The following is a 25,584-nucleotide window of genomic DNA, read 5'->3' as shown; positions in this document are numbered from 1 at the left end:
ACCCCTCGATCGTCTCTAAACCTGGGACATTACAGGGGGTAAGGCGGCGCGGCCAGGGCCTGGGCCGCGCCGGCCACCCTCCTGGGCCCACCAGGCCTCCCCTCTGGCGACTCTTGGGTGTTCTGGAAGCTTCGTGGAAAAATAGGATGCTGGGCGTTGATTTCGTCCGATTCCGAGAATATTTCCTTACTAGGATTTCTGAAACCAAAAACAGCAGAAAACAGGAACTGGCCCTTCGGCATCTCGTCAATAGGTTAGTTCTAGAAAACGCATAAATATGACATAAAATGTGCATATAACATGTAAAAATCATCAATAATGTGGCATGGAACATAAGAAATTATCGATACGTCGGAGACGTATCAGGCATCAAGTGCCCCAGCTCCCGGCCTTCGCGCTGGAACTCCGTAATCCGGCCAAGCAGGCCGGTGGCCTTTTCGCCGGCAGCGATAGCAGCGCGGGCGGCATGCAGCACCAAGGGCTGCTGGCCGCCGGAAGAGGTACCGGAAGCCGTCGCCTTCCCGTTGACGATCTTCAAGGTTTTGGGCGGCGGCGGCGTTGGCGTGGCTCCATCTGGCTCGGCGCGAGGAGCTTGCGGTGGTGGCGTTGGCGTGGTCCTGGGAGAAGGGGGAGCGTCGGGCGCATCCTGACCCAGGTTGGAGGAAGCCGGCGCGGAAGTATCCGGCGCGGCTCTGGAGGGGGAAGACTCCTTGGTCTTCTTCTTCTTTCTTTTCTGGACGGGAGGAACCAAAGGTTCCACCCGCCCGACAGCTTCTTCTTCGGCGCCGGTGTTGCTGGCGCCGGTGTCTTCTTTCTCTGGAGGGGAGATAAGTTCCTCCTCCGCGCGGTGATCTGGCGGTGTAGGGGCCGCGCGCCCCGCACTTGTGGTGCCTCCCAAAGGGGAGGCTGAAGCGTTGCCGGCACCAGATGGTGCCGGGCTTGGATGAGGAGGAGGTGAGGCCCTTGCAGGTCCATGAGAGCTCTCGGTCCTGGGGCCGAGCTTGAGCGCAGGGCTGAACAAGAGAAAAAGAAAGGGTTGGAAAAAAGCAACCGGAAAAGAACTTGGTAAAAACATAACAAGCAGAGAAACGAGAACTTACCCGGAAGAAGTTGGCATTTGCTTGCCCTTGTAGCGCCTCACGCCTGCGACCTTCCCCGCAAAGGGTTTCGTTCGGAAGCGTTTGGATGCAGGGGCCTGGCTCGAGCCGGCGTCAGAGGCCGGAGCCTTGTTCTTCTGGCCCTGGGCCATGAGCTTCTCCACAAACTCGTGGTCGGCCTCGGCCTGCAGGGGGGTGCGTGCTCGTGGATCTGCGGGTTGGAGCTAGCTGAGGGAACATCTACAGAGGAACAATAACAGAAGAATATAAGAGATCAAAAAGAAGAGCTACCTCAAGCAAGGTCAGGTCGTCGGACGAACCGGATGCTTCAGGTGGAGATTTACCGAGGCGCAAGGCTGGCGTCCGGCCCATCTTCAGATCCTGCCAGTGAATGTAGGGGTCCGGGTCAACTTTATCCAGAGGACGCTTCCGGCAAGGGCCTCGCCGATCTGCGTCAATGCGGGGGAAGCGGTCCTTGGCCTAAAAACAATGAAAAGAAGGTTAACCACAGCGTAAAGGTTACCGGTAAACCGACCCGAGTTGCGTAATTTCTTACTTCTTGGGTCGGAGGGTTAGTGGAACTGAGAGGCCGGAAGCCCCATTCCCAATCATCCGGCATGGCAATCTGGCAGATCTGCCTAGCCTTGAGGACAATGTCCTTCTTGCTGAGAGGAAGGCCGGTGATCTTGGTAGGATCACCGGGACCGTACATCTCGCTCATCTTGTGAGCCCGGTGCTTAAGAGGAAGCACCCGGCGCGAGATGAAGGCGCGGATGATATCGTCGGAGCAGATGTTAGTCTCCTTCATCAGCTGCTCCATGAAGCGTACCACCCGGTTTGTTTCGACATGGTTTGTCTTCGGGTTGAAGCCCCAGTTGACTTTTCTGGGCGGCGCCGGATTGAAAGGTGGCACATTGATGAGATCTGCGGCGCCGTCGTTCTTCACGTAGAAGAAGGTCCCTTGCCATAACCGGCACGACTCGAGACCGGAAAACTTGAAGAAAGGGCTCCCTTGGCGGGAGCCGATGATGCAAGACCCGCATTGCACGGGGGGGGGGGGGGTTGGGTTTAGGAATTTCCTTGACCCTGAACGGAATTGATCCGAAGAGCAAAGAAGCGGGCAAACGTCTCGCGAGTGGGACGAATGCCGATATAAGCCTCCATAAAGGTGGCATAACAAGAGAGGTAGAAAACGGCGTTGCCGGGAAGATGGTGAGGTTGGAGTTGGTAAAAATCAAGAAAACTCCGGAAGAAATCGGAGGCGGGGAGGCCGAAGCCGCGCTCGAAGTGAGCGAGAAAAACGACGTGTTCACCGGGCCGAGGCACCGGTTCGATCTCGTCGCCAGGAAGCCGGGAGGATACTCCCTCCGGAATCCTTCTGGACCGGTAAAGCCAATCAATCTCGTATTGGCTAACGTTAGAGCCCATCCAGGCTCCGCATGTGACACCGGTAAGATCTACGCCGGAAGCTTGGCTAGAGCTGCCGGCCTCTTGGTCGTTACCGGAGTCGGTGTCCATCTGGACAAGATCGGCGGTTAAACCGTCGGAAGATTGGCTATGTTGGCTACTGGAAGATGAAGCGGAGGAGGACTCTTCGCTAGACATGAGATCAGACCCGAAAAAACACAAATCCTACGATCTACCCTTGCGCGAAGATCTACGAGTAAGAGAAAAATCAAAAGAAAAGAGGAAGTAAATACACTACCGGCCCAAGATCTAGAAATCAAGCAAAAGAGGGGCAAATGCGAGTTAAGCCTAACCTGAGGCGGCGGAGTTGCAGAGGAAGAGGTTCGCCGGTGGAGCGGCGAACTGGCGGTTGCTGACGAGGTCCGGCGACGGTGAGGTGGAGAAGAGCTTGGTGAAGCACCAATGCCGCGGCTCCAAAGGAAGCGCCGCGAGGATTCTCAGCGCGGCCAAGTTCGGCGAAGTCCGGCGGAGCAGCAACGAGGATTCGCCGGGCGGCGAGGTTCGAGCGACGAACGGAGCGGCGGAGGCGCAGAGAGCGAAGAACTCTGTGCGCGAGGAAGTGGGGAATGCGAAGAAGGAAGAAGAAAGGGCGGTTTTCTCTATCTCTATCTCTACTATCTAAAAAGGAGGAACTGGTTCTGTTTCCTCCAGTCAGAGGTTTCGTCCAACATATTTTCAACTGACCATTTTACCCTCACACCAAATCTACCCACTATTTTCGTGATCCACAAATCAAGCCAGAAAGCCACAAATTGGGCAATCAACCTACGTCGTCCTTTTCACTCGCAAAAAAAACTATGTCTTCCTTTCTCCGTTCCGCTCCCCCACACGCAAATCAAGCCAGAAAGCCAGAAATTGGGCAACGCCTCCAATGATCCAACCCATCGATCCATGCAGCCATCCCTCCCCAAGATGGGCGGCGTGGAGAGACTGCTGGTGGTGACGGAGCCGCTGAGGGAGACGGCGGGGAGAGACTGCTGATGGCGACGGTAGGGGGAGGACGTTGAGGGAGGCGGCGGGGGAGATGTTGAGGGCGTGGGAGGCCGCCAGAGATGGAGGCGAAGTCAGGTTGAGGAGGCCGTGGACGCGGCCGGAGGGGCGGCGGACACCAACCGCGAACATGGCTGGGGACCCAACAGGGCGGCATATGAGGCGGTTGTCGCCCAGGAGGAACCGCCCGGATCCGATCAAGGAGTCCCCGCCGATGTGCCAGGCCCCGTTGGGCGAGGCGTAAATCTCCACGGTGACGGCGGCGCGGGAATCCTCAGTGAGCGCGGCTTCGTGCACGCGGGAGAGGAACCACTCGTGCCACGCCAAGTCGAGGTCGCCGAAGCGGTCGGGCTGCGCGCATCTGGAGCCTGTGTGCGGTATCAACCCACGCGGCATACGCCTGAAGCCACCGCCACCTGCCCCTGCGCGGAGATGACGGTGACCCCCAGAAGCCGCTCGTCCTCCGGGAGCCTCAGTCCGGCCTCCTCGTCCGGCACCTCCATTGCCGACGAGCGGCGGTGCTAGGGTTTCTTGTTCGCCCCCCTCCCCCCCATCAGCCCCACTTCTACCAGGACGAGGGCACGCCCTTCAGCACCTCGCCATGGCCCTCATCACCCCGAGGTCGACGGGATACCCCTAACGGAGGTGCGCCACTGTCGCGTCCTGTTTTCCTCCACTGCATCCCTCCTCCGACTTCCCACATCACATGGAAAATAGACCCTAGAAATCTGGGGACCTCGCGTCGTCATCGACTTTGGTCCTACACCGTCGCCGACTTCCCCCACTCCAACAGGGGCAGCAGCAATGCGCAAGACGAGCGTCAGCTCAGGAGATGCAAGGTAAGCTCCCATTCAGAATAGTTAAATTTGGCGAAATTCAGAATTATTATTAGAGATGTTTTTTGGGGTAATTCTTTTTGTTGATGTTCTTGGCGCAGAGCATTGGGTCGGAGAGTAGCTGGAACAGGAAGGTAACGAGGCAACATCCTTTCAATCTTTGGACCTCAGGTATCCACAACAACAATAAAAGAAAAAATGTTCACCCTGCTTGTGTATGTTCAGAGAGTGGGTTCAGAAGTTATGTATGGCTGGTAAGTGAAGAAACTGTACCTCTCTGTTCTGCTGCTCAGAAAATATGGAAGAGGAAATAAATTTTGGGGAGAGGATGAGGAGGATGCTGCTGGAGGAGAGACTGCGCAACCCGCCCACGCAAGGTCTTTCGTGGACCACCGATAAACAGGAGGTACATGAACTATAAATCACACCAGGTTCTAGGTTCATTATTCCCTTCTCACTTTGCTACTAGAGCAATGAACATGGTCACGATGGTGTGCTACATTAAGGTTAACTGAAAGAACATCAAGTTGTTCAGTAAAGTCCAGTATAAGACCATGTTTTCTTTCAACCGAAATTTGCAACTTTGTTCAAGTGCAACGTTACTTCAGTATCCTTTTTAGGATGTAGAATCTAGCGAGGCTGCCGATGAAAGAGCCCACTGAACCGTTTGATGATATGTTCTATAGCACTATTCGCGGAGTTGGTCGTGCCAGGACTGATCATCAGGTAAGTACCCGCAAATTACAATTTGGCTTGTGCCGTTGGCGAGTTGCGGAAAGGTGATGGGGATTTTGAGGTGGATGAGAAAAATGAGAGGATAGTGCTCTTATGCTGTTCTGCTACCACTTATGCCAATTTATTCATGTATAGTTGCTTATCTCTCACTGAAATTAATATATTTATGTTGCTTGGTAAGCCTCACCACTTTGCTTGATGAATTTTGCACTTACGCGAAATCGCTAATCAGTTGTATAAACTAGAATATGGATGGCCCCGGGCAACACACAGGCCTATTTCCTATTATTCAAAAAGATCCCTTGTGTTCTAAATTCTATATCCAGTATGGAAGCCATTTCACGAATGATCTTTGTATTTTGTTTTGGCTTCCACTACTATGAAGTAAACCTGCTGAGCAGTGACCTTCAATTTGGTAGATCTTTTGTAAATTCATTTATGTTTACTTGTCTAAATGACAAACAAGCATTTGAAGTTCTCTATGATATGTTCTACATCTATATCCCGTTACGAAAGTCTGTACTATGTATGTAGGAGTATTGAATGATTGAGAATACATACAGATTCTAGAACACCATTCTTACTGTAACCTCTCATCTCAGGGGTGAAGATGTATTCACTAAGTTGAGTTGAGATGCAACAATTGAAGTGTAGCTGAGAATGTCAAACATTACCAGTTGATTCAGAAACTCAGGATCAGAGTTGATGTTTGCAAGGATGTAGAGGCATCACAGTGATTTCAATATATAGTGCACTTTTCCATTTTCGAGTATTATATGATTTTCTTGATATTTTTTAGGCCTTAGAATGGTCTTTGAGGAAAGAGTTCCTGGTTTGTATATTATAAGGTCATGGCTTATATCTATGTGCACTTCTTGTCCCCTTTTCTAATATTTCAGCCCCTCCTATTTTTATCCCTTTAGTAAAGAAGGTTCTTTTAAAACTACTCTCAAGTTAGGATGGATTGGTGGAATTGTTGGGAAAATATGTAAGAAGCAAGGAATTATGTATGAATATGGAAAAGGTCGCGTGGAAGGGTGATCCTTTGGATATTTCAAAGTCACTGGGGGCTGAACCTGTATTTAGGGTCATCCTCGGTAAATCTAGGTATCTGCTATACACTCCTTCCCGAACTGGACAACCAAACCAACATGTGTAATTATGTATCTTCCATTGAATAGAAGCTATCTCTTTTAATTTAAATAGAAGAGGAACTGTTAGCAGCGGATATCTTAGTTTTGTTGAAAGCATTCAGTACATTTTTTTGCAATAGTGATGATAGAGACGTGCTGATACTTCTAGGATAATGTCAGTGGAATTCTTGGTATTTACTGCAAGGGAAATGGAAAAGGTTTTCTTCACAAATAAGAGTTCAGAAGAAAACCCTGTCGCACGACATAGGAGGTTTTTGTTGTTTGATTGTGTAAGAAGAACTTATATGTCCTAGCATTTTATTTCTTTCATTGGAATATTTAACTAACATCCGGGTATTTTGGCAATGGTTCTTTTTCTAATTTAATTGAATATTATTTTGCCAGTTATATGTAATTCAAAACATGTGGCGTGATATTAACTTGTTATACAAGTAGTATGACCAAATTGCACAATATTAGTATTATATTCCCTTATTTCTGATAACTCTCATCGATGGTTGGCCTTGCGCAGAAAGAGTCACGAGTATGCACCTGCGACTAAACGAGTAGCCATGCGAATTATTTGGTTTTGGACAGCAAATAGTCCCAAGCAATATGAGATGATCTGAGCTGAAGAGACGAGGAAAACCTAGAGGATGGTTTGCTGGGTCGGCAGCTCGCCTTGCTGGTGGTGGCTCTCATTCACTAGCTCGGATATCTTCACTGCATTACTTTCATATATTGTGGCAACAAAAAATATCTTGAGCCCCGTGGCAACGCACGGGCATTTGTACTAGTCTCCTTATAAAGGAAGAGGAAGAAATGGGCCGAAAACCACCGGGCCGTGACGGTTTGCGCCGCGGGCCACCACGTGGCGCAGCGATACACGCGTAAAAAAGAGAAAGCCACAGGAAGGTCACACGGATCCGGAACGGCAGCCAGGATCCGCTGTGCAGCAGTTAATGCGGGCGCAGAAGCCGAAGGGAAGTGACCCCTGACACTGGCGCAGTTACAGTGCGCATGTCACTGACAGGAGCGGGACCCGAGAAATTCTCGACTTCGCCGAGGAGATGTTTAATGATTAAGATACCGGAGAATAAGATACCGGAAAATGCCTTGCAAAGAGAGAAAACGTGAGTCCGGGCAAAGATGCCGGATCCAAGCTAATCGCCGGAAAGATTAAACCGGTATCCTAAGATGTGAGAACCTGGCATGGTCTGTTGGATAGAATCCACCATACTATACCAGCTTCGGGGACTAATGTTGGGGGGATGACCCCCGGTATGCCAAAGGCATGCCAAACCGGATGGTTTGAGCCACCAAGATACCGGTTTAATGTTTATACCGGAGCGCAAAGATAATAGTTTGGTTAAGTGAAGCCAGACCGGTATCCCCAAGAGGGGTATACCGGAACCGGATGCAGAAGACACCGGGCTACCGGTAAGAAGAACATGTTGGCAAGACTGGTCAAAGATTCTCTTCAGAGCTAGAGGACAAGGATGAGCTAAGCAAAGTGGCTTTAAACGAAGCACTGGCGCAAAAGAGGGAGATGACGCTGAAAGAAGCCGGAGGACGTCACTCTTCCTGATTAAAGAAGACTCCGGCGTCATCCATGATTAAAGTAGCTGAAAGTGCATGGAGCCCCCATGTGTGGTTTTGGTAATTAATGACAATCCCTATGGACTAATGTTTGCATTGAGTTATATTTGTAGGAGTTGTCCATAGGCAATTCTTGAACCATATGTTGGCTTCAAGGTTGCAATAAGAAGAATTTGATGAAAGATATAAAGTGTCAAGTATGTCTTGAAGATGAAGATGGAGTGAGCCCTCAAGTTACTTCAAGACATCAACATGATGAAGAATGAAGAAATGAAGTGCAAGTTCATGATGAGCCATCTCGAAGAGATCCTTTGATTGACTCTTGTCATCAATATGTTGATCATGGATATGTGAAGTTGCGCCGAAGAAGAAGCTCTCCCATGGTGGTTTATGGGGGAGCAATCTACAAGACTTCGTCTAGAAAGCACAAGCAAGAAAGGCGTTCCATCTTGTTGCGGTCAAGATCGTCATCATCGAGCTCAAGTGGAATGCGCAAGTTTAAGGTTTGCTCTTGATAGGGTTTCTTTCTCACCGGTCTCATAGTGTAGTTGGAGACCGGTTTATAGTTTAGTTGCCGTACTATCAAGAGGGCTCTCGAGTGAGTAACTCGATCGTATCGTTCGGAGAGAGCTCAAACCTTTGCATCCTTGCATCATCTTTCTTGGTTGTTATTTGGATCTTATCCATGTGATGTTTTGGAGCTTGTGCTTATTCTCATGACAAGCTCTAGTTCATCAAAAACGGATTTTGCATAGATCTCTTGTTGCGTTTTCGAGTTTGGTGATTTTCTCGGTTTCTCATGTTGAGGTGTTGCACCTCTAAAATTAATAGAAAATCACCTCCAACTAGTTTCCATATTTTCACTTTTTGTTGGGTAGCTCTTGTCGTCCTCTTTCCAACAAAATTGGTTTCGTCTTGATCCGAGTTTTCAAACTCCAGATATTGTTTTTTGAAGTTTGTCTTCTATTTGATTTAAAGAAAAAAGAAAAAGGGGAGGCAGCCGGCACTACCGCCCTTACTGGGCCGGCAGTTCCGCTCGGCCCACTCCGGCACTGCCGGCTCCCGCGCGCTGCACTGCCGGGCCGCGCAGGCCGGCACCTCGGCCCGTCCCCGGCGGCAGCTGCCGGGCCGGCCCGGCTTCGAGCCGGCCGGCTTGCGCCGCTCGCCCGCCTGCCGCGCGCCGCGCCGCTCGCTTGGCCGGTCGCGCGCTTGCTCGCTCGCGCGCGCGCTGGGCCGCTCGCCTCGTTTTCTGCTGGCGGCACTGCCGGCCTAGCAGGCCGGGCTGCCGGGCTTTGCACGGACGAGCCCAACGGGCGGAAATCTGCGGCCCCTTTAAATAGCTCTTCTTCCTCCTCTCGTTTTTCAGTTGCTTCACACACTTTTTGCTCTCCTCCATTGCTAGTTCTTGAGAGCTCCCTCTACCTCAAATCCCTCCAATGATTCTTGAACCTTTTTAAGGGAAAAGGAAGAGGAGATCTAGATCTACAACTCTACCAATCAAATCCATCTCTTTGTGAGTGGAACTCTCTAGATCTAGATCTTGGTGTTCTTGGTGAATCCCTTTGTTCTTCCTCTCTTATTCCCCCAATAGCTTTTGTAGCTTTGTTGGAATTTGAGAGAGAAGGACTTGAGCATCTTTGTGGTGTTCTTGCCATTGCATTTGGTGCATCGGTTTGAGTTCTCCACGGTGATTCGTGGAGGTGAAAGCAAGAAAGTTGTTACTCTTGGGTTCTTGGAACCCTAGACGGATTCTAGGCCTTTGTGGCGATTTGTTGGGAGCCTCCAATTAAGTTGTGGATGTGTGCCCCAATCTTTGTGTAAGGCCCGGTTTCCGCCTCGAAGGAAATCCCTTAGTGGAACCGTGACCTAGGCCTTTGTGGCGAGGGTCACCGGAGATTTAGGTGAGGCGCCTTCGTGGCGTTCGGTGTGTGGTGTGAGTACCGCATCTTGGGGTGAGGCCTTTGTGGCGTTGGTGTGCATCGAGCAACCACACCTCAAGGTGAGCCTCTTGTGGCGTTCGGGAGCACTAAGCAACCGCACCTCTCCACCGGAGATTAGCACTCGCAAGAGTGTGAACTCCGGGATAAATCATCGTCTCCCGCGTGCCTCGGTTATCTCTATACCCGAGCTCTTTACTTATGCACTTTACCTTGTGATAGCCATCGTGCTTGAAGTTATATATATCTTGCTATCACATACTTGCTTGCATTGCTTAGAATAAGTTGTTGGTGCACATAGGTGAACAATAGTATATAGGCTTTGGGCTTGACAAAGTAAACGCTAGTTTTATTCCGCATTTGTTAAGCCCATCTCGTAAAAGTTTTAAATCGCCTATTCACCCCCCTCTAGGCGACATCCGTGTCCTTTCAATTGGTATCAGAGCAAGGTCTCTCATTCTTAGGCTTCACCGCCTTGAGAGTAAAGATGTCGGTTAGGGGATTAGTGCACAATAACTTGTTTATATTTGATGGCACAAATTATGATCTATGGAAAATTTATGTGCTTAATATTTTACGGCGTATGTCCCCGGACATGGAGCGATTTCTTGGCATGGGTTTTTCTTCTCCTAAGGATCCTCAAAATTTATCTCTTGAGGAGGAGAAAAACTCTTGCCTCGATGCTCTTGCTTCTCATGTGTTTTCCATTGTTGTGAGCAATGTAGTTACTTCTTCAATCATGCCTTTTGGGAGCGCTCATGAATTATGGACAAAGCTTAAAGACAAATATGATGTGTCCAATATTATTGAGGATGATTGTATTGCTTCCACTTCCGGCCGTGATGAGTTCTCATCTTCATCCACTTCACCAAAGTGTGGTAAGACACAAGGTAATGATATGGTGAGTGGTGATGAAAATTGCAATGTTGGTATTGAGCTTACTATTGATGATTCTTCATCTCTATCTCATTGCAATGCTTCATCTTTGGACTTAAACACATCTAGCACTAGAAATAATTTACATGCTTGTGTTGATAGTCCTTGCATATCATGTGTAAGTTGCTTGAATAAATCTCATGATGATATGCTTGATTTGTCTTGTGGCCATGATAAAAATGCTTCTATTTCCTCTAGTTGTTGTGTGGCTAACAATGTAGAGGAAACCAAAGATTCTATTGGTCAAGACAAGATCTTGAAAGGAGCCTCAAGTAACTCCTCATTTTTATCTCACGGTCCTCATATATGCCTTATGGCCAAGGGTTCCACGGTACCTCCTACCATAGAACCTAATATTTCTCATGGTGATAAGGATGAGGATGTTTATGAAGAAGAGGATTGGGTTGTCTCTCTACGCGATAAAGGTGAGAGTGTATTCAAGGTTATTTGCAAAGATAAAATTGCTAGCACTCACTTCTTTGAAATCTTGACTACCGCTATTGAGAGCCAAAAACTTATTTGGATGCATGAGAACACCATTGACAAAAAGGGTGCTCTTGAACGAGAGTATGCCGATGATGTAGCATCTCTAAAGAATGATCTTGAAGAAGAACAAGAGACCGTAGCCTCTCTTGAAGAGCAACTTGAAACCCTTGAAGTGTCTCAAAATGAAATTGTTTCTAAACTCACTAAGGAAAGAGACCATGCTAAAGCTCAAGTAAAATTGCTTAAAAAGGAAAATTCCAAAGTTGATGTTGGTCATGATAAACTTGTTAAGGATCTAGATGATCTAGACAAGGCCCACAAGGTCTTGGAGAGCGAACACTCTATCCTCACCAAGTCCCATGAGCAACTTCAAGCTTCCTATTTAAAAGAGCATGCTATGTTACCTTCTCTTCTTAATTTGTCTTGTGATGATGCTTGTGCTACTAACTCTACTTCTTGTGAAGCATCTATCTTGAAGGAGAATGTTGAGCTAAGGGCTCAACTTGAGTTGCTAACTAGAAATTATGGGAAATTGGAAGAAAATCATGGAAAGCTTTATAGCTCCCATGAGGATCTTCTAGCTTCTCATGATAGGCTAAAGTTAGCTCATGAGGCTATCATATCAAAGGAAACACCTTGTGAGCCTCATGTGGATACTAGCACTACTACCCAAAATGCTATATTGCCATGTGCTAGTCCTAGTAATTCATCCACTCATAGTATTGCTAAATCTTGTGATGAATTATCTTCCTTGCCTTGTTGCTCTAACAATGAAGGTTCTACTTCCTCTAGTACTTGTATTGTTACTAACCATGTAGAGGAAATCAAAGAGCTCAAGGCCCAAGTCACTTCTTTGAAGACCGACTTGGTAAAGAGTCAAGAAGGGAAATGCAAACTTGACACGATGTTAAGTGTGCAACAATCCCCCAATGACAAGAGTGGACTTGGATTCAACTCCAACAACAAGAACAAGTCCAAGAACAACAATATTAAGAAGGGCCAATTACAAGTCAAAGACCCGGCCAAGATTGTTTGCTTCAAGTGCAAAATTGAAGGGCATCATGTTAGATCTTGCCCTTTGAAGAAGAAGCAAAAAGGGAAGCGGCCTCAAGCTCAAACTCATATTCAACCTCAAGTTGAAGAAATGCCACTTCCCAAGAAGAATCAAGCCAATGCTCCCATTGTGGAGAAATCTAGTGAGAAGAAGGAGAAGAAAAGAACTTGCTACATATGCCGTGAGAAGGGTCACATCTCCTCCTTTTGCACTATTGGTACCTCATCCAACTCTATCACCATTGATGATGTTTATTCTCTTCGTAAGGATGAGGGTGGCAATGTGTTTGCCAAATTTGTTGGTACTCAAAGTGGTGTCAAGAAAAGAACCATTTGGGTTGCCAAGCCTATTGTGACTAACCTCTTAGGACCCAACTTAGTTGGGGACCAACAATCCAAAATTTGATCAATAGGTGCTTGTTGGAGGGCATTGGAGACTTGGCTACATCATGAAGAATTTAGGGATCTTCATCATTTATATTATCTCAAGCCAAGTCTTGGTTATCTTGCTTCTATCATATATTCAATGTTCCTCCTTGCGGTAACATGTGCTCAACTCATTTATATTGAAAGTTACTCGCCCCTTTGCATGTGTTAGTTTTGTTCCTAACATGTGTTTGTATATGTTGTGCTTCCTACTTGCTTTTTCTTGAGAAATCAAGTCTATGCATGTTGGGTTGCACACCATGTATTTGTGTTTGTGTTGGAGCCTCTTTGCATCTTGTTGTATCTTATATGGCTCTTATGAGAGATTAATGGACTATAACATTTTGGGGGAGTGATATTCCTTTAGGAATTTCACAATCCTAACAATGTGTGTACATGAGGAATATCACATAGAATTGATATTGCAAGATTATCTAGTCTCTATGTGGTATGTCATCTTCATGAGAAATTCAAATTCTAATGTTCATTAATATCTCTAGTTGGATCTTATTTGCCTCTTGTGAAAATAAATTCCTTATCACATTATGGGGGAGTAATAAGCTTTGTGCATATTACAAGCCTAGAAAATGTGAACATTTGAGGTTGTGTCACATAGAATTGATACACGTAAATTATCTCTCTCCTATGTGGCATGTTTGCTCAAACAAGCTCCAATTTGCTTAAATGGCTTCATTGCTAATATCTTTGTGGATCTTATTTGTGAAAGTTTTTCTTGGCATGGTTTTTCCCAACGTGTCCCTCAATACATTTTTGGAAAACCATGTGCTTCAAGTCATACTATTAATTGCTTTGCATGTTGGTATGAATACTATTAATTGCCTTGCATGTTGGTATGACTAAATGAAGCTATCAAGAAACTATCTTTGCATGATGGTTAACTCTTATCTTTTACCATATGCTTTGTTCGTTGTAAATATGATCTTATGTATACTTACAAACTACCACCGGGAAATATTTCCTAATACCTCTTGTCCTAGGACAATTGGTAATCAATTATGAGGTAGATATTTATTGATCATATCTACATTGGCTCTTGTATTTATATTGCCTTATTTATTGCCATGAATTTGTTGTGCTTTGACTCCCATGTGTCTTCCTTGCATCTTATGGATCTAAGTTGTCTATTCAAACTTTCTTAGCATTGTTAGAAGATATAGGTAGCGTGATGATCCTAGTTTTGTGCATTTTGTATTCATATAAAAAATCCTAGATAATGCACCAAACTTGGGGAGCTCTTCTATATTATTAGAATGCTTAACATCTCTTGATCTTTATCAAAAATTTGGTTTTGGGAGACATACAATTTTCTTTTTGGTACTTTGTGCCATCATAAAAAGTGTCGAGGGTTTGGTTTATTTGTTGGAACCTTGCTCTCTTGGGAGTTGGTTATCTCATTCCTTTGTGATTAGGTTTAATTAGCTTCTTATAATGAGATAAGTCTTTGGTCAATCTTGTGTTGATTTGATTCTTTGATATAATTTGGACAACCATTGTCTCTTGGTTTATTTGGTGTTTTGTCCAAATTGTATCTTCCTTTGGCTCTTGAAAGTATTGTGCATGCATATTTAATATATGTATATCTTATGTCATGTGTCACTTTCTTTGATCCAATATATAGGGTAAACTCCATCAAATCCTAATTTGGCTAAGATGTGCATGAAATTCAATTTCATATCTATATGCACATAGAATTGTGGAGTTTGTCCTATATGTTGTAGTGTGTCTAACTACTTCGGACCCAATTAGTTTGGGGACCTTTTTGTACTTTCCCTTTGTGTTAGGTACAATGGATATGCATTGGATGCTTGTCTCACTCTTGGGAATAAGTGGTGACTCAATGGTAACTTGAGGCAAGCTAGGATGGTCAACGAACACATATCTACTACATCCACACCAATGCTATCTTGGTAACAAGTATCTTCTCATGCATACTTTTCTTGTATCCAACCTTATGGTTGCATCTTGGCATGAATTTCTTGATTTGCAAATATTGTGCTTTTTGGCAAAAGTCTTAATGAATCCTCTTTATTGTGAATGTGAGTAATTTGAGATGAGTGCATTTGTTGGGAAGTATACTAAATCATGCTCATGATTCATCCATCCCAACTATGCCTATCTAGCAATTTTATTGCATATCAATTCCTCAAGGCTCACACATGTGCAATATCGATGAAAGTGCAAATTGAGTTATTTGTTGTGGTATCCTTTCTTGTGATACTTGTTGCTCCTCTCAAAGTATCTCAACTATCTTATTTCCCTTGTTGATATTTGTGATATCTTTGATGTGTTTGTGGTTGAAGTTCATGAATGTACAATAAGATAAAATTGAGCCTTTGGCCATGCTATTAAGCAAAAATTCTTATTCGTATATTGCATGACTTCGTCTTGGATATCATGCTATATTTCTTGCGTATCTATTTTGTGGGTGCATGTTTCTTTGTGGATAAATATCTTTGTGATATTGCCCACTTAGTGAAACTTATACACATAAGAGATGATACATCTCCTTTTGATATTTTATTTATTTATTGCGTGTTGATTGGTCATGCTAAGCAATATAATTCATTGAAGACTATGATGATGCTTTTTGCTCATCCTTGTAATAGTCTTATAATATGCTTTATCATGCCTTTCACATATCCTCTTGGTTGAGCCTTTTACTATCGTGCCTCTTACTTGTTGCTCAACTATTTGTTTGTTGCAAGTGTTAAGCTTATTTTTCTATCTATGATCTATTACAAATGTTTGTGTTTCAAATGAGGGAGTGAGGATTCCATGTTATGCATATTGTATTCAAATACAACATTTTAATTTATGCATGTACCTTGGGGAGCTTCCTCATTTGATTTAGAGCACTATCTTGTGGTGATCATTAGAGTTTGATTCACTTGGTATCTTTTGTTTTTGAATGATATTATGGGAGTGATGATTCCATGTTTGTGCACTTTATACTCCAATGCAAATTGTCTAGTTTTGTGCACAAACCTTGGGGAGCTTCCTCATATTATTTAGAGCAATCTTCTTGATCTTATCATAATATCTATCTTTCTTTTGGTATCCTCTTTGTGGTTCATTTGGTTGCTTGCTTCATTTGTTGAAGCTTCTTGACTTTGTTATCTTTTTGCAATCTTTGATCCTATCTATAGTGTGATTCCTTCCGAATATTCGTCATTGGATATGCGCATTTGATTCCACTCAAATTATGAGAAATGCACACGCTATGGAGGAACTCTCACTATATTGGCCTTCTAAATTTTTCACCCATTTCGGCAATTGGTGCCAATGGGGGAGAAGTTTGGAGGGTTTAAGGGAATTTGGTTATGTCTTTGCTTTGTGCTTAAGCATGTGCCTTTATTGCATTGCATCTTGTTGCTTTGCATAGTTGAATATTTAGAGGAAACTCCACTAGGCTTTGAATGCCAATATATGCAATGAAAGTCAAGATCATTCACACATGCATATATTATGGGGGAGTTTGCTCTATATATTCAACTTATTTGTTACTTAAATTCCTTATATAAACCCTCTCAAAGAGATTGTCATCAATTACCAAAATGGGGGAGATTGAAAGTGCATGGAGCCCCCATGTGTGGTTTTGGTAATTAATGACAATCCCTATGGACTAATGTTTGCATTGAGTTATATTTGTAGGAGTTGTCCATAGGCAATTCTTGAACCATATGTTGGCTTCAAGGTTGCAATAAGAAGAATTTGATGAAAGATATAAAGTGTCAAGTATGTCTTGAAGATGAAGATGGAGTGAGCCCTCAAGTTACTTCAAGACATCAACATGATGAAGAATGAAGAAATGAAGTGCAAGTTCATGATGAGCCATCTCGAAGAGATCCTTTGATTGACTCTTGTCATCAATATGTTGATCATGGATATGTGAAGTTGCGCCGAAGAAGAAGCTCTCCCATGGTGGTTTATGGGGGAGCAATCTACAAGACTTCGTCTAGAAAGCACAAGCAAGAAAGGCGTTCCATCTTGTTGCGGTCAAGATCGTCATCATCGAGCTCAAGTGGAATGCGCAAGTTTAAGGTTTGCTCTTGATAGGGTTTCTTTCTCACCGGTCTCATAGTGTAGTTGGAGACCGGTTTATAGTTTAGTTGCCGTACTATCAAGAGGGCTCTCGAGTGAGTAACTCGATCGTATCGTTCGGAGAGAGCTCAAACCTTTGCATCCTTGCATCATCTTTCTTGGTTGTTATTTGGATCTTATCCATGTGATGTTTTGGAGCTTGTGCTTATTCTCATGACAAGCTCTAGTTCATCAAAAACGGATTTTGCATAGATCTCTTGTTGCGTTTTCGAGTTTGGTGATTTTCTCGGTTTCTCATGTTGAGGTGTTGCACCTCTAAAATTAATAGAAAATCACCTCCAACTAGTTTCCATATTTTCACTTTTTGTTGGGTAGCTCTTGTCGTCCTCTTTCCAACAAAATTGGTTTCGTCTTGATCCGAGTTTTCAAACTCCAGATATTGTTTTTTGAAGTTTGTCTTCTATTTGATTTAAAGAAAAAAGAAAAAGGGGAGGCAGCCGGCACTACCGCCCTTACTGGGCCGGCAGTTCCGCTCGGCCCACTCCGGCACTGCCGGCTCCCGCGCGCTGCACTGCCGGGCCGCGCAGGCCGGCACCTCCGGCCCGTCCCCAGCGGCACTGCCGGGCCGGCCCAGCTTCGAGCCAGCCGCTGCGCCGCTCGCCCGCCCTGCCGCGCGCCGCGCCGCTCGCTTGGCCCAGTCGCGCGCTTGCTCGCTCGCGCGCGCGCTGAGCCGCTCGCCTCGTTTTTCTGCTGGCGGCACTGCCGGCCTTAGCAGGCCGGAACTGCCGGGCTTTGCCTGGACGAGCCCAACGGGCAGAAATCCTGCAGCCCTTTAAATAGCTCTTCTTCCTCCTCTCGTTTTTCAGTTGCTTCACACACTTTTTGCTCTCCTCCATTGCTAGTTCTTGAGAGCTCCCTCTACCTCAAATCCCTCCAATGATTCTTGAACCTTTTTAAGGGAAAAGGAAGAGGAGATCTAGATCTACAACTCTACCAATCAAATCCATCTCTTTGTGAGTGGAACTCTCTAGATCTAGATCTTGGTGTTCTTGGTGAATCCCTTTGTTCTTCCTCTCTTATTCCCCCAATAGCTTTTGTAGCTTTGTTGGAATTTGAGAGAGAAGGACTTGAGCATCTTTGTGGTGTTCTTGCCATTGCATTTGGTGCATCGGTTTGAGTTCTCCACGGTGATTCGTGGAGGTGAAAGCAAGAAAGTTGTTACTCTTGGGTTCTTGGAACCCTAGACGGATTCTAGGCCTTTGTGGCGATTTGTTGGGAGCCTCCAATTAAGTTGTGGATGTGTGCCCCAATCTTTGTGTAAGGCCCGGTTTCCGCCTCGAAGGAAATCCCTTAGTGGAACCGTGACCTAGGCCTTTGTGGCGAGGGTCACCGGAGATTTAGGTGAGGCGCCTTCGTGGCGTTCGGTGTGTGGTGTGAGTACCGCATCTTGGGGTGAGGCCTTTGTGGCGTTGGTGTGCATCGAGCAACCACACCTCAAGGTGAGCCTCTTGTGGCGTTCGGGAGCACTAAGCAACCGCACCTCTCCACCGGAGATTAGCACTCGCAAGAGTGTGAACTCCGGGATAAATCATCGTCTCCCGCGTGCCTCGGTTATCTCTATACCCGAGCTCTTTACTTATGCACTTTACCTTGTGATAGCCATCGTGCTTGAAGTTATATATATCTTGCTATCACATACTTGCTTGCATTGCTTAGAATAAGTTGTTGGTGCACATAGGTGAACAATAGTATATAGGCTTTGGGCTTGACAAAGTAAACGCTAGTTTTATTCCGCATTTGTTAAGCCCATCTCGTAAAAGTTTTAAATCGCCTATTCACCCCCCCCTCTAGGCGACATCCGTGTCCTTTCAGTAGCTTTGTAAAGTAGTTTGTCCAGTCAAAGATGCCATTAGGGTTTCTTGCCCTGTAAGCCACCCTCTCCCCTATATAAGGAGAGGGGGCATAGCCCTTACGGGCACGGTTGCACAGACGATGAACCAGTAGAGGAATAGAGGAACCTTGTAACCAGAAACCTGTACCATGTTGAGATCAATGAAGATAGTGATCTAGAGCAGAGTTCTTCCTTGTGTGTTTCTTCTTGTATCACTGCCTTTGGCTGAGTTCTTGAGGAAAGCATCCGGAAGTTCATCCCATCTAATCACAAACCCTCCCCCGAATCCTCTTGCGTCCATTCGGCCCCAACTCAAGCCATCCCATGGCATCTGCTCGTTCGCCACGACGACAATTTCGATGTCCCCGACGTGCAGGACCAGGTAAGAAAAGGAGGACACATGGCGCGACCGCGCAACATCCGCGTAGACGCAAACTTGACGCATATTTGAGCCACGTTTGCGTCTCTGCGGACTGCCCGATCACTATTCGTCGGGTCGTTGGATCTGATTCCAGACGCATTTTTCGACCGTGCGGACGTAAATGGTCACTCATCGTCCATTTGGGTCGTGTTGGAGATCAACGCGTCAAAATCCAGCACGCATGGTGCCCTCACAGGTTTGACATATGTGTGTATCATAAAGGTGGAATATTCATTCAGTGGGAGGCGATGTTCTCGTCGACAGCGAGATGCCTGTGGTGACTTCGTTAATTTCAGGATTCAATCCGCCGGCTCGGTCTTCCGGAGGTGCTCATATGGGTAAGGTGTGCGTGTGTGTGTTTATAGAGGTGAGTGTATACGCGTGTGGGCGTCTGTGTTTGTACTATAATTAAAATAAAAAAATTACATAACCGCGGCAGCATGGGGCTGCTAATGGGACCCGCGTGGCCGATCCTGTGTATGTGTGGCCATGCAAGACGCGCCCCCAGTGGATACGCTGAACCTACGAAGGGGACATGATGCGCACTTGGCCGTGTGTTACTGGCTCTTTTTTTTCCTGGAGTTTTCCGTGAAGAAGCAGACGATACGTGAAGGGTGAATTTCGTATGTGGGTGACTGTCTGACTGATTCCGAAGGGGTGGGATACGGCCATATAACATGGACAGCTCTGCGAGCTACGGCTACAATTTAACACGGACGTTCGTACTGCCTAGCCTCCTTTTCATCGAGTTGTTGACATTCCGACCCTCCGCCATCTTCTGCTGAACTTCAAGTCTTCAGCCTCCTAAATGTGATCAATCGGTTAATCCCGCATACTAGATTATGTAAATTTATGTACACTTGTGTACATACATATTTACTGAATGTTTGACCATGCAAGTAAAAAAGGTGAAGGAGAAGTGTTGAACCTAGCTACCTGCGTCTCCTCTGAAATTCACATAGATCAGGGAAGACTACAAGCTGCATTTTTTTTCTTAAAATTGAGGTTGTACCCTCGATCTTTACACTAAAATGATATACGGTCTTTTTTTACTACATGCGTTAAAAATGATACAAGCTGTATGCCTGGCTGCAAGGGATTAATAATTTGACAATCGCAGACTATGACTACAAGCCTACTGGTTACAAGTAACAACATCGACTTAATCGATAGAACAAAGTCCGGTTTCCCCCTAAACTTTTTATTTAGCTCATATTTTCCTCCTAAATTTTACTGGGCTGGCTAAACCCCCCTAAACTATCAATAATGGTCTGTTTTACCCCTTAATCTGAATTTATGACCCAAAATTTTGAACCGGGTAGGGGGTTAAATGGACCATTATAATATTTTATGGGAGTTTAGTAAGCCAAGTAAAGTTCAGAAGGAAAATATGAGCCAAATGAAAATTTTAGGGGGAAACCAGACTTTGTTCTAATCGATATATCTATCCTAACTGTATGTATGTTGGAGCTGATGTTCTATGTTGTATAGCTTGACCCAAACGCGGCTATTTTCCACCCATCGCCGACTATATCTTCACAAAGGATGCTCCAAGTTTCCCGGCCATTTCTCAACTGATTGGCACAACCCTGTGAAATATTGGGTGCAAATTTATTTATGCTAACTACAGTGGCTTGATCCTCTTTTAGGGGTTATTTAATGAGTTATCTAGGTTATTTTTCGAAACAGATGAGTTGTCTAAGTGCACTTTGTACGGCAAGAGTAATCTTGGGGTGGAGATTTTTTTGGCTCCCGAGCTCCAGCGATCTTGTTATTTAATATTTTTTGTACAAATTCTTACAACATTAAGTTTTTGTTTTAAACAAAAACCAAATGTAGCTAACGATGTACACTATTTATCAGATTTTGTTATTTTTGTGTAGGGCACAGTACAAACAATTTAAATTGTGATTTTGCATACTTGTAGAATTCATTACTCACCATGTGTAGATTTTTTTATGGAACTTCTATATATTGCTTATGATTTTTTACAATAAAGGAATCACAGGAGGGAAGGGGTTTGTGTGTGTAAAACAAAAAAAAACTTTTACTTACACGATCACCCAAAGATCTATCTATGTAGAAAATTAAACCGCGAGTAGGATTGTCGTATTCTCACCGGAGGGTTTACTGAAGATCCGGTGACGAGGTTGATGATGAACCTGAGCTAGACTTCAAAGTCTGACTAATTTAGAGCTCGGGCAGGGCTTCACCTAGTCGATATAGATCCGAAGATGAACACGGAAAGTGCCCTTCTTCTTATTCCTGATAGGGTTGAACACACAACCCCTATGTAATGTTGCACATGTTCGTGCTTTTGTTTCAGCAGGACTGTGGCGTCACAAGCAGAATCGTACTGAAGTACTTCCTAGATGCAAGCATGGGAGAGAAAGAGGACCCAGAGGCTGATGTGATTGGAGGAGAGGAGAGGTCCTCTATTTATAGGAGGGAAGGGAGGTGCCACCTTGGGAGGGGGTAGCCATCGCCGCCCCAAACACTAGGGACCACCAACCTAGGTGGGCTCGGGAAGGGGTAGGTCTATGAGTCCCCTATCTTGGTAGTGAGATTTCGATTGAACAAACATGAGTTGGTGCTTCATGATTCCAATGTACTGTGTCCGAGATCAGAACGAGCATGTTGAACCTTTCTCAAGTCTAACTTCCTTTTTGCGTTATGGTGTGGTATTTACATATATCCGGTATTATATATCTCCATATGGGCATGATCTCTCTCACCTTGTCTCATCTATATATTTGCATATGTTTCATGTTTGAGCTCATGTTGGATATCTCTTGTGTTGAGGCACCTCGCACCTATATGTTGTGCATTTGTATTCAAATGCAAATTACTTGTATGCACACATGTAGGGGGAGTGCCTCTATGTTTTGCCAACATGAGTGTTCTGTATAATGTATTTCTTGCAAATCCGTATATTGTCATCAAACACCAAAAATGGGGAGATTGAAAGAACATCTCTCACATTATGTTTTGGAGTGTTTGATGTCAATATGTGGGATACACTAATGTTTGATGAAGTGGTGCAGAGATTACTTTTATACATGTTTGTGAGTATCTTGTGTGGACATACAAGACAAAAGGAAGTTGTCTAGGTTTTACCAGGCCGGATAATCCGGGCCGGATATTTGCAAAATATCCGGCCCCCAAAATTTGTCTAAGGACTCGAGGCGATCCAGCTCAGTACTACCCTGGCATGAGGCCGGATATTTGGCCGGACATTTGACCGGAAATTCCACAAGGCCGGACATTTTGGGGGGGGGCGGATTATCCGGCCCCAACTTAGACCGGATTATCCGGCCCTCGAAAGCTCTGAACGGCTGGATTTTGAGAGGGGGTATTTATACCCCCTTCTTCTTCCTTCCAACCTACTCAATCATTGCTGAAATTCTGCCAAACCTCACCACCATTAGAGCCACCTCAAAGAACACAAGATTTGCAAGATCTCCTCCTCCACCCATCCAAAGCTCTTGATCTTTGGAGATTCGAAGGAGAAGACCCCGATCTACATCCTCACCGAAGCGATTTACATTTCCCCCTCATATGCTTGAGGGCCCTCTTGCTAGTGTTCCTCTTTGGATCCCTAGCTGTTGTTGTTGATGTATGCTTGTTGATTTGTTGTGTTGTTACATATTTGGGAGCCTCCAATTTGGTTGTGGATGTGTGCCCCAAGAACTTTGTAAAGGCCCGATTTTTGCCTTGAGGAAATCCCTTAGTGGGAGTGGGCTAGGACTTCGTGGTGTTGCTCACCGGAGACCTGAGTGAAGTCTTCGTGGCGTTGGTTTGACTTTCGTAGCAACCACACTCCTCCAAACGTAGACGTGCCTTCTTGCAAAGGAAGGGAACTACGGGAATCAACTCCGTGTCTCCGTGTGCTCCACTCTCGGTTACCTCTATCCTTTATCTCTCTCTATATATATTGCGTAGCTATATCTTGCTTAGTTGTCAACCTTGTCATATAGGTAAATTCACATAGTTGCATATCTAGAGAATTTAGCTTTGTGTCAAGCCTAAATTGAAAAAGAACTAAAAATTGGTTAGCACATATTCACCCCCCTCTAGGTGCGGCATACGATCCTTTCAGCGGTGCAGACGTATTTTTTAACCGGGGACAGCGTCAAGCTCGCTAATGACGTTTTACGTCCCGTCGAGGACTGCCGACGGCGATTAACTGTTCCCGCGCGACGACGATCGTTCCCGCGCGTGCCCAATACATACGCAAGTTTCACCGGCGTTTCGCGCGCGGGGGAAACGCCCTGTGCACCAACGCCATTTCCCGCCCCGCCGTGGCTATATATGGTGGACACCGGCGGGGGAGACGGGCACACCTCACCCTACCATCCATCCATGGCCGGCCACATTAGTTGGGAGCACGTTGTTCACATGTGCCGCCAGCTCCACCCGGAGGAGGAGGAGGAGGTAGCCGCCGCCAGCGTTGAGGCCCAGCAGCTCGACCTGGAGGCGGCGGCGGAGGCGGAGGTTGTGGAGGTGGCGGCAGAGCGCGCGGAAGGGCGCCTCGCGGCGGCTAGGGCAGAGATCGCCAATGCCATGGCCGAGCTCGCGGAGCCGCGGGCGGCCAGCGCGGCCCCTCCGGTGGACGCCGTCATCCACGACATCGCGGACGACGACCCCCCCCCCCCCCCCCCCCGTGCCCAGCCGCTTCGAGTGCGCCGGCGACAAGCAGGTTCTGCTCGCGTCCTTCGAGTCCCTGGCTAGGATGCCCAGTGCCGTCAGGCTTGGGTGGCGGAGGTGGAAGCCCACAGCTATGCGATGGCCATGGCTCAGGGGTTAATGTGCTTCGACCTGGACTCACTCCAGCGTAGGGGCCCTTTCCCGCGCGGGTCGAGTAGGAGAACCGGGAGCTGGAGGCCGCCATCGCCGCCAGAGAACAAGCGATGGCGGAGGCGGCTGGGACAGGGCCCGCTTCATCGCCGACGGGGCGGCGATCCAGGCGGCGGCCCAGGCGAACGAGGACGCGGCGGCCCAGGCGGTCTAGGCGGCGGAGGAGGAGGAGGACCAGGCGGCGGCGACGGCGACTACCCAGGTGGCGTTAGCCCAGGCGCAGGCCCTGTGGGGCAGCTCCCTGGCCGAGGCCCTCAAAACGGCAGGACAACATGTCCGTTCGCTGCATGCGCGACGCGCGTGCACAAAGCGCTCCCGCTTCGACGATGGCGCCAGCCCTTCCGACGGCCAGTAGTAGGCCGCGCAACTGCGAGTAACCGAGGCCGGTGTAGGACGCTCGACGGCGAGTAGGTACGGCCGTTGTAGTTTTAGGTTAACTCGACTAACCATCTCTATAAAGGTGGTCCTTTTGGCCAATCAATAGTAATGAAAAAAATCTTTTGCTTACCTACTCACTGCCGACCGGGCCCGGATGCACCCAACGCGGCAGTTTCCGCGACCACCGAGTGTCCGTGGAGACTCAAACCTGGCGCATATTTGGGCCAGGTTTGCGTCTCCGCGGACGGCCCGGTCACTTTGTGTCGCCCCGCTGGAGGTGGTGCCAGACGCATTTCCGGTCACAGCGGATGAAAACGGTCGCTCAACGACCGTTTGCGTGGCGCTGCTGGAGATGTCCTAAGAGCAAGTACAATAAGGTACAGTCAGCTGGTTATAAGAGATAAAATATTATAAATTTGTATAGTTGGAGGAGAGAGATTATGAGAGAGAAGGGAAGTGTGCTCTTATCTAATAGGCAACTCTAACACGTGGCCGTCGGCACTATGTGATACTAAAAGGTGGACCATGTATTGTGAAAGTACTACACTTTTATAGCTTACTATTATACATGCTAACTATAAGTTGACTATAGATGATGTGGCAAATTGTTATAACCGGCTGCCCAAGGAATAAGGCGCACGCGTATTCTAAGGCGAACTTTGACCATTAAAATTGAGCAGCAAAATCTTGGTTATATTATATATAATTAGTATCGTTGGATTCGTATTGAAAAGCACTTTCTAATAATGCTAATTTCATACAAAACAATTTTTATATATTTGAAGTAATTCTTAGTCAAACGAAAAGCACGTAAAACGAGGGCACCTTATTCCTTAAATCGGAGGTAGTATCATGCATCTTAGGCCCATAAAAATGCTAATGTGGCATCTAATTAAGTAGGAGAGATAAGATTAGAGTAACATAGATGAATACTGTATCATAGCGCACGTTACGAGAAAAGTTAATGCCAAATAGATCTTGTACACATATTTGTATTGAGATTGTACAAAACAATAAATTTAGAAGATTATGATACTACTCTATAATACCATCCACTATACTATATCATAGATAAATATCGTATGTATGATACTACTATATGATGCTATGCACTATGACCAGTCTTATTGTAGCTAGGAGAAAGCACAAAAATTGAATGCCACTTAAAAGTTGCACATACAGTAGGTCCTCCATCTGCTGGACTGACGAGAAAAAAACATCTCAACTTGGGACGAGTCACGAGTCGAATCGGGAGTCTAAAAGAAATGAAATGCTATGAA

At 46.1% G+C, this 25,584-nt stretch overlaps 1 pseudogene; it reads right to left on the bottom strand.

Moving 5' to 3' along the window:
• Positions 1-3,359: 3,359 nt before the first annotated feature.
• On the bottom strand, positions 3,360-4,057 carry LOC124656726 (annotated as a pseudogene).
• Positions 4,058-25,584: the final 21,527 nt, after the last annotated feature.

The sequence above is a fragment of the Lolium rigidum genome, chromosome 5, assembly GCF_022539505.1.
Source record: "Lolium rigidum isolate FL_2022 chromosome 5, APGP_CSIRO_Lrig_0.1, whole genome shotgun sequence".
Taxonomy (NCBI): Eukaryota; Viridiplantae; Streptophyta; class Magnoliopsida; order Poales; family Poaceae; genus Lolium; species Lolium rigidum.
This window is presented reverse-complemented; position numbering and strand designations above follow the sequence as displayed.